Genomic DNA, 10,901 nt, shown 5'->3' on the forward strand with positions numbered 1-10,901 from the left:
CCTCCTAATTTTCCCGGTAGATTCCCGAAGTTCAGTGCCCCTCCCGAAAATCTCCCGGGGCAACCATTCTCCCGGATTTATACCTTTTTCCACCTGGACAACTATATTGGGGGCGTGCATTTAAGGCACTGCCTTTAGCGTTCTCTACACCTGTCGTCACGTCCGCTTTTCCTCCATACTAACAGCGTGTCACATAATATTTGTGGCTTACTTACACACACACACACACATACAGGTCACAGTGAGGGTGGCCGTATAAACAACTTTAACACTGTTACAAATATGCGCCACACTGTGAACCCACACCAAACAATAATGACAAACACATTTCGGGTGAACATCCGCACCGTAACACAACAGAACAAATACCCAGAAGCCCTTGCAGCACTAACTCTTCCGGGAAACTTCCAGCAAACCGACCGATAATTAAAGTTTTATTCATGCATTTTCTCTTGCTACTTCAAGGCTTGAATGTTTGGTTCATTCATTATTATTTTATTTTCAAATTTCTTATTAGCCTGTGGAAAAAAATTGATATTTACCTCAGAAGATTGCAAATAGAAAAAAAGGCACACCATTTTTATGTAAATTTTATTTGATATGCCATTGATATTTTTTAAATTATTATTATTATTTGAAACTGGATTGTGCATGTCACTAAAGTTATATAAGCCTTGCTTGTTCAATATTTAATGCAAAACTCCTATAGGGTCCCAATTAAAAGGTTAATTTGTTCAACCTTGGCCCGCGGCTTTGTTCCGTTTAAAATTTTGGCCCACTCTGTATTTCAGTTTGACACTCCTGGGCTAAAGTGAAAACTAATACACACATATTTGCCAAACTTTTTTATTTTACCAAATTACTTCATGTGGAATGACATAAAAAGACAACTCAGTGTTGGAAATAGGTCCCATATATCCCATACACCTGCTGTGAACCTGTTTCTATGTTTTATTTATTTATTTATTTATTTATTTATCGTGCTCTGTTTGTTTTGTGTTGTGTTTGCTCGTTTTCCTTGCCTTGTCTTTAAAAGGCCTACTGAAATGAGATTTTCTTATTTAAACGAGGATAGCAGGTCCATTTTATGTGTCATACTGTACTTGATCATTTCGCGATATTGCCGTATTTTTGCTGAAATAATTTAGTAGTGAACATCGAAGATAAAGTTTGCAACTTTTGGTCGCTAATAAAAAAGCTTTGCCTTTACCGAAAGTAGCAGACGATGTGTGTGTGACGTCACGGGTTGTAGGGCTCGTCACATCCTCACATTGTTTATAATCATAGCCTCCAGCAGCAAGAGCTATTCGGACCGAGAAAGCGACAATTTATCCATTCATTTGAGCAAGGATGAAAGATTCAAGGATGAGGAAATTTAGAGTGAAAGACTAGGAAGAACAAAAGGCAATTGCAGTGGGAGCGATTCAGGTGTTATTAGACACATTTACTAGGATAATTCTGGAAAATTCTTTATCTGCCTAATGTGTTGGTAGTGTTTTAGTGAGATTAAGTAGTACCTGAAAGTCGGTGGGGTGTGGCCACGGGTGTGTTGACCGCGAGTGTCTCTGAGGAAAGTCACGCAGCTGCAGCAGGATGGAATCTCCGCTGATGTCTCCGGTAAGAGCCAACTTAATATTACAATTTTCCCATCCAAAACCTTGCTGGTTGACGTAGAGAAACATGTTCGCTTGACTGCTCTGTGTTAAAGCTTCACAACAAACAAAGAAACCCCACCTGTGTTTCGGTTGCTAAAGGCAGCTGCAATCCACCGCTTTCCACCAACAGCATTCTTTTTTATAGTCTCCATTATTAATTGAACAAATTGCAAAAGATTCAGCAACACAGAAGTCCAAAATACTGTGTAATTATGCAATTAAAAACAGACTACTTTTAGCCGTGAGTGCTGCTGGGAGAACATGTCCGCTCCAACCAATAACGTCACAAGCACGCCTCAACATAAGCGTCATCATCCCGCGACATTTTCAACAGGATACCTCGCGGGAAATTTAAAATTGCAATTTAGTAAACTAAACCGGCCGTATTGGCATGTGTTGCAATGTTAAGATTTCATCAGACTGCGTGGTCGGTAGTAGTGGGTTTCAGTAGGCCTTTAAATGTGCTTTATAAATAAAGTTGATTTGATTTAATTTAGGTAAATTATCCGGATTTTGTAAGTTCGGTACTGCATTTTTCGGAGTATATGCCGCCCCGGAGAATAAGTCGTACCTGCTGAAAATGCATAATGAAGAAGGAAAGAAAGAAATATATAAGTCGCACTGGAGTATAAGTCACATTTTTGGGGGAAATTTATTTGATAAACACCAATAATAGACACTTGAAAGGCAGTTTAAAATAAATAAAGAATAGTGAACAACAGGCTGAATAAGTGTACGTAACAAATGATGGTAAGAGTCATTCAAATAACTATAACATATAGAACATGCTATACATTTACCAAACAATCTGTCACTCCTAATCGATAAATACGATGAAATCTTATACGTCTACTCTCTTACGTGAATGAGCTAAATAATATTATTCGATATTTTACGGTAATGTGTTAAAAATTTCACACATAAGTCGCTCCTGAGTATAAGTCGTACCCCTGGCCAAACTATGAAAAGAACTGCGACTTGTAGTCCGAAAAATACGGTAGATTTATCAATCAATCAATTAACGTTTATTTATATAGCCCCTAATCACAAGTGTCTCTAAGGGCTGCACAACGGGATTCTCGGCTCAGATTCCACTTCAGGGCAAAGAAAAATCTCAACCCAATGGGCAAACGGTGCAATGGACGTCGAGTGGATCTAGTTAATAGTGTGAGAGTCCATAGGTTGGCTAGCAGGGGATCATCTTGAGTGGAGACAGGTCAGCAGCGCAGAGACGCCCCCCCACTGATGCACAGATGAGTGGTCCCGAATTTCAGTGCCCTTCTCGAAAATCTCCCTGGGCAACCATTCTCCCAAATTTCTCCCGATTGTCACCCGAACAACAATATTGGGGGCGTGCCTTAAAGGCACTGCCTTTAGCGTCCTCTACAACGTGTTGTCGCCCCTGCTTTTCCCCCATATAAACAGCGTGACAACCCAGTCACATAACATACAGTATGCGGGTTTAACACACGTATGTATGAATGGAAGGCGCACTTGATCAACAGCCATACAGGTCACACTTAGGGTGGCCGTATAAACAACTTTAGCACTGTTGCAAATATGCGCTACACTGTGAACCCACACCAAACAATGTCAAACGTATTTTGGGAGACTTTAACACACGTATGTGTGAATGCAAGGCGCACTTGATCAACAGCCATACAGGTCATACTAAGTAAGGGTGGCCGTATAAACAACTTTAACACTGTTGCAAATATGCGCCACACTGTGAACCCACACCAAACAATGACAAACATATTTTGGGAGAACATCCGCACCGTAACGCAACATAAACACAACAGAACAAATACCCAGAACCCCTTGCAGTACTAATTCTTCCGGGACGCTACGATATACACCCCTGCTACCACCAAACCCCGCCCCCCCCAACTCCCATCTCCCGAATTCGGAGGTCTCAAGGTTGGCAAGTATGGTGGTGACCTAATAACCTCTCCACGCAGGAGAGGGCGCCAGAGCAGAAGAGAGACGGCAGATCAACTGGTCTAAAAGGGGGGTCTATTTAAAACCTAGCAAATGACTTTTAAGATGGTACTTAAATGCTTCTCCATAATTGACCATCCCCAACTACATTTTAGTTGGTTAAGCTAAAGTAAAAACTAAAATACACATATTTACTTAATTCATTTATTTTACCAATTTGCTTTTATTATGTTGAGTGTACTTAAAAACAAAAAGCAGTGGTGGAAATCGGTAAATTATCGCTTGTGGATTTTTGTGAATTAGGTGCAAATTCAACAGGAGACATGCCATAGATATCAATCCTTATTTCCCCCACTGTATCTTAAAGCCAAAGACTATTTGTTTTATTATATCTTTCTTGTTAGTATATTCTTCAGTGACCTCACTAAACTTGTAAGACAATAAGTGACCTTAATAGATGAAAGAAACTGCTAAAATAAAATGATCCACCCTTAAAACAATTGGGTCGTTTAATACGTATGTCTAGCGACAGGCTGTTGCCGCCCCTTAATCATCATCTGCCAAGCATTCATTTTGTTTAAAAAATGTTTTTCCAAAAAGATGGTTCTTGTGAAAGGGGGTGTCTTTAATCTACAGTACCTGTAGTTATTGTCAACTCAGTGTGGTTGAGCAGCAGCAAAATATACCCTTACTGTATCTCTAAAAAACAGTACCTTAGAGAAGAAATAAACCCTAAATGCAGGACCGTTTAGCTATGTCTTTTTAGGCATGGATGGCAAGTCCTCACTGGTAAATCAGTACAATTAAACGGGCTAATATATCGTTGAATGCCAGCCTTTATTAATCAACACCACAGAAGAAGCAATACAATTTGATCCTTATCTGCTCATTATTTTACACCAACATATCACCCTTTCCTGTTCTCTTTGCACAGACTTGTCAAGCACCAAGAAATTGGGTGGGACAGTTTCTCAAGCGCATACTGGCATTTTCCGGTCATTAATACGGGAAATAACACAACAGATTGAATATCACTTTTTGAAATGAAAAGCATGTGTCTGCAAGCTCGAGAGCATGGTTGCTTACCACAATTGTATCTTTTGTGCTCTGACAATGTTGATAAGGCAATCTGGAGAAACAGCATACATTTATTTTACTTAAACCCATCCAGCCATCCATTTTCTACCGCTTGTCCCTTTTGGACTCGCGGGTGGTGTTGGAGCCTATCTCAGCTCCATTCTGGCTGAAGGCGGTGTACACCCTGGACAAGTCACTACCTCATCACAGATAGAGAGTCAACCCATCTCTCACCAAATACAAAAATGGATTGTAATATTTGTTGTTGGTTTATTTAGTTCATTGTCTGGACTTATTTAGGAGCCCTGTTGTTATTATTTTCATTTATTTAGAATTATACATCCATCCATTTTCTACCGCTTATTCCCTTTTGGGGTTGCGGGGGGTGCTGGCGCCTATCTCAACTACAATCGGGCGGGAGGCAGGGTACACCCTGGACAAGTCGCCACCTTATGGCAGGGCCATCACAGGTAGACAGACAATATTCACACTCACATTCACACACTAGGGCCAATTTAGTGTTGCCAATCAACCTATCCCCAGGTGCATGTCTTTGGAGGTGGGAGGAAGCCGGAGTACCCGGAGGGATCCCACGCATTCACGGGGAGAACATGCAAACTCCACACAGACAGATCCCGAGCCTGGATTTGAACCCAGGACTGCAGGCTCTTCATATTGTGAGGCAGACGCACTAACCCCTCTGCCACCGTGAATCCCTTATTTAGAATTAATCACAGATAATATTAATTTACTGGCATATTTTTTTCAGTTTGTTACATATTGGACATAATCTACATTTAAAGGTCTACTGAAATGAGATTTTCTTATTTAAACGGGGATAGCAGGTCCATTCTATGTGTCATACTTGATAATTTCGCGATATTGGCATATTTTTGCTGAAAGGATCTAGTAGAGAACATTGACGATAAAGTTTGCAACTTTTGGTCGCTAATAAAAAAGCCTTGCCTAGCAAAAGCCTAGCAGACGATGTGCCCGTGACGTCACGGGTTTTAAAGCTCCTCACATCCTCACATAGTTTATAATCGTAGCGTCCAGCAGCAAGAGCTAATCGGACCGAGTGACGATTTCCCCATTAATTTGAGCGATGATGAAAGATTCATAGATGAGGAAAGTTAGAGTAAGGCACTAAAAAAAAAAAAAGGCAACGGCAGTGTGAGCGTTTCAGATGTAGTTAGACACATTTACTAGGATAATTCTTGAAGATCCCAGATCTGCTTATTGTTTTAATAGTGTTTTAGTGAGATTGTAACGTCATACCTGAAAGTCGGATGGCGGCGGTGAACGCCAGTGTCTCTCAGAGAAGCCAATGGAGGAGCCAGGATCCACTGAAGTCTCCGGTAAGAGCCGACTTAAAATGACATTTTCCCATCCAAAAACTTACTGGTTGACGTAGAGAAACATGTTCGCTTGACCGCTCTGTGTTAAAGCTTCACGACAAACAAACACCGGCTGTGTTTCGGTGCTAAAGGCAGCTGCAATCCACCGCTTTCCACCAACAGCATTAATCTTTATAGTCTCCATTATTGATTGCACAAATTGCAAAAGATTCAGCAACACAGAGGTCCAAATTACTGTGTAAATATGCGATGAAAAGAGACTACTTTTAGCCGTGTGTGGTGCTGGGCTAATATGTCTGCTACAACCCGAGACGTCATGCGCTCGCGTCATCATTTCGCGACGTTTTCAACAAGAAACTCCGCGGTAAATTTAAAATTATAATTTAGTAAACTAAACCGGCCGTATTGGCATGTGTTGCAATGTTAATATTTCATCATTGATATATAAACTATCAGACTGCGTGGTCCAGCGGTCACCAACCTTTTTGAAACCAAGAGCTAGTTCTTGGGTACTGATTAATGCGAAGGGCTACCAGTTTGATACACACTTAAATAAATTGCCAGACATAGCCAATTTGCTCAATTTACCTTTAATAAATAAATCTATATATATAAAAAAATGGGTATTTCTATCTGTTGTTCCGTCTTACATTTTTTTTCCTTTTACGGAAGGTTTTTCGTAGAGAATAAATGATGAAAAAAACACTTAATTGAACGGTTTAAAAGAGGAGAAAACACACAAAAAATGAAAATTTAATTTTGAAACATAGTTTATCTTCAATTTTGACTCTTTAAGATTCATAATTCAACCGAAAAAAATGAAGAGAAAATTAAAAATGGAACATCATTAGTAATTTTTCCTGATTAAGATTAATTTTAGAATTTTGATGACATGTTAAATAGGTTAAAATCCAATCTGTATAATATATAACAAATTGGACGAAGACAAATCATTATTTCTTTTAGATTTTCCAGAACAAAAATGTTAAAAGAAATTCATAAGACTTTGAAATAAGATTAAAATTTGATTCTACAGATTTTCTAGATTTGTCAGAATAATTTTTTTTGAATTTTAATCATAAAAGGTTTGAAGAAATATTTGACAAATATTCTTTGTCGAAAAAACATAAGCTAAAATGAAGAATTAAATTAAAATGTATTTATTATTCTTTACAATAAAAAAATAAATAAGTACTTAAACATTGATTTAAATTGTCAAAAAAAGAAGAGGAAGGAATTTAAAATGTAAAAAGGTTGGGTTCCCTCCGGGTACTCCGGCTTCCTCCCACTTCCAAAGACATGCACCTGGGGATAGGTTGATTGGCAACACTAAATTGGCCCTAGTGTGTGAATGTGAGTGTGAATGTTGTCTTTCTATCTGTTGGCCCTGCGATGAGGTGGCGACTTGTCCAGGGTGTACCCCGCCTTCCGCCCGATTGTAGCTGAGATAGGCGCCAGCGCCCCCCGCGACCCCGAAAGGGAATAAGCGGTAGAAAATGGATGGATGGAAAAAGGTTGGCGACCCCTGGCGTAGTCTGTAGTAGTGGGTTTCAGTAGGCCTTTAAGTGCCTAAGTGTCATTCTATATAACGGCCAGAAGGGGGCAACTTGTGTAGTTGCAGTGAGAAGAAGTAACATCCATCCATTTTCTACTGCTTATTCCCTTTTGGGGCCGCGGGGGGCGCTGGTGCCTATCTCAACTACAATCGGGCGGAAGGCGGGGTACACCCTGGACAAGTCGCCAACTCCTCGCAGGGCCAACACAGATAGACAGACAACATTCACACACTAGGGCCAATTTAGTGTCGCCAATCAACCTATCCCCAGGTGCGTGTCTTTGGAGGTGGGACATTTCACACATAATGTCTCTATCGTAGACACAATAAAGCATTATCCAATACCTAAATGTTTTTAAAATGTGCCCCAAAAAAAATGGTTAAAACTATTACAAATGCTTGCCATTATGTCTTAGTATAAGATGGCAATGTTTATTTAAGACTGAGCATTTTTATATCATTCATACATTAACAAGGTGTAATCAGGTATTATTCTTTTTTTTACAGGCCTACAGTATTCTTGTATATGCTGAGGAAAGATCCCCGAATCGCTGCAAATGATGCTGGATTATGATGAACCCATACTATACCAGGTCCAGCAGACACAGTAGTATGTACAGTAAGTACTATTCTGTGCATTAAACTGCAACTGTTAATATATTTTCAGTGTGAATGAGAAATGGAGATTGTCATTTCCAGAGTCAAACTATCATAATTTGTACTATCATAAACTCCTAACGATACAGGGTTTTTTGAAAATACCGTATTTCATATTAAGCGTTAACCACTCATCATATTAAAATGTGGCTATTAGTGCACTAAAGTGCAATAATAGCTTGTTTTAAAATGTCTCTGACAATCTTGCACTTTCTGTTTTGAAATGACATGACTGTTTGTGCCACTGCTCAATAACTGTTTATGAAATACAGTTTTGCTAAATTGACTTAGTTGGGATTCTCTCTCTGCATGAAAGTTTAAAATGAGCATATATTAATGCAGTATGAACAAGCATGTTTTAATGTAGACACATAAAATCATCACACTGCTGTGATGATATGCATCAAGTGTTCATTCAAGGCTAGGACAAAATATCGGGATATATATCGTGTATCGTGACATGGCCCAAAAATATCGAGATATTAATTAAAGGCTATATCGCCCAGCCCTAGTATATATTAATATTGATATATATTTTATTATATGTATATATACATGTCGCCACCTCATCGCAAAGCCAACACAGATAGACGGACAACATTCACATAGTCGTGGTCAAAAGTTGACATACACTTGTAAAGAACATAATGTCATGGCTGTCTTGAGTTTCCAATAATTTCTACAACACTTATCTTTTTGTGGTAGAGTGATTGGAGCACATACTCGTTTGTCACAAAAAAACATTCATGAAGTTTGGTTCTTTTATGAATTTATTATGGGTCTACTGAAAATGTGAGCACATCTGCTGGTTCAAAAGTATACATACAGCAATGATCATATTTGGTTAAATGTCCCTTGGCAAGTTTCACTGCAATAAGGCGCTTTTGGTTGCCATCCACAAGCTTCTGGCAAGCTTCTGCTTGAATTTTTGACCACTCCTCTTGACAAAATTGGTGCAGTTCAGCTATATTTGATATTTTTTTTGACATAGACTTGTTTCTTCAGAATTGTCTACATTAGGGGTGCCCATTACGTCGATCGCGATCGACTGGTCGATCTCGGAGGGTGTGTCAGTCGATCTCAAACCAGGCATTAAAAAATAGACATAAAATGAGCAATCATCAATCATACCAAGACTTCACTTTCGTCAGTTGTTTGACATTCTCGGCACCCGAGGATCTTGTGAGATGACGCTGGCTGCTGCGAGCTCATATTTAAGAAAAAAATCACTAACAAGGCGGACGCAGAGAAACACATTTTATTTCTAGAGACTCCGTACCTACTGTCAAAACTCTAAAGACCGACTGCACAGTTCCTGTCTTCACCATAAAAGACCTGTTTCATCCTGCCTGTGCTAACAAAATAAGAGTCTCAGAAAGCTAGCGTGCACAAAGCTAGCAAGCTACGGAGTTTGATGCCAATGTATTTCTCCCCCGCCCTCAGCGACCGCTTTCTCACTTGCTTGCCCACCCGCACAGTCACTGACGTCACTCACCTGCTGCCAGACATTAAAGGGCCACACACATATGCTACTGTCATAACAAAGTGTTTAAAAACGAGTATGCAAGTTGGACAAATGAGATGCCAAATCCAACCACTTTCATGTGGTATTGGACAGAAAGGAGGACTTTTTTTTTCCTCCATTTGAAAATGCGGACGTTATCATCACCACTGTCTAATTCCAATCAATGCAAGTCATCAGAATCAAATACACCAACTTATATTCTTGTTTTCATGAAAGAAAGGAATCTATGTGTGTTAAACATGCTTGTATTATCATTAAACACCATTAACTTGTTAACAAAAATGTCTCTTTCATAAATAAATAAATACCCGCCTTCCGCCCGATTGTAGCTGAGATAGGCGCCAGCGCCCCCCGCGACCCCAAAAAGGGAATAAGCGGTAGAAAATGGATGGATGGATGCAAATTATAAATAGGAATGAGGTAGATCTCCTCGACTTGGTCAATTGAAAAGTAGCTCACCTGCAGAAAAAGTGTGAGCGCCCTTGGTCTACATGTTCTCAATGGGGTTTAAGTCAGGACTTTGGGAAGGCCATTCTAAAACTTTAATTATAGCCTGATTTTAGCCATTCCTTTACCACTTTTGACGTGTGTTTGGGGTCATTGTCCTGTTGGAACACCCAACTGCGCCCAAAACCCAACCTCCGAGCTGATGATTATAGGTTGTCCTGAAGAATTTAGAGGTAATCCTCCTTTTTCGATGTACCATTTTTTCTCTGTAAAGCACCAGTTCCATTGGCAGCAAAACAGGCCACAATACTACCACCACCATGCTTGATGGTAGAATGGTGTTCCTGGGATTAAAGTCCTAGCCTTTTCTCCTCCAAACATATTGCTGGGTATTGTGGCCAAACAGTTAAAATTTAGTTTCATCTGACATCACATGGACAAAGATAAGACCTTCTGAATGAAAGTTCTATGGTCAGATGAAACAATAATTGAGTTGTTTGGCCACAATACTCAGCAATATGTTTGGAGGAGAAAATGTGCGGCCTTTAATCTCAGGAACAACAAACCTACCGTCAAGCATGGTGGTGACATATTCTGTACATTAGATGTTGTACAAGTTAATGGTCTTCATATTGCTGCATGGCAATGTTTTAACCTTCTCTATTAGTCAATACATTTTGTATTAT

This window comes from Nerophis ophidion, linkage group LG05 (assembly GCF_033978795.1).
Source record: "Nerophis ophidion isolate RoL-2023_Sa linkage group LG05, RoL_Noph_v1.0, whole genome shotgun sequence".
NCBI classification, from domain to species: domain Eukaryota; kingdom Metazoa; phylum Chordata; class Actinopteri; order Syngnathiformes; family Syngnathidae; genus Nerophis; species Nerophis ophidion.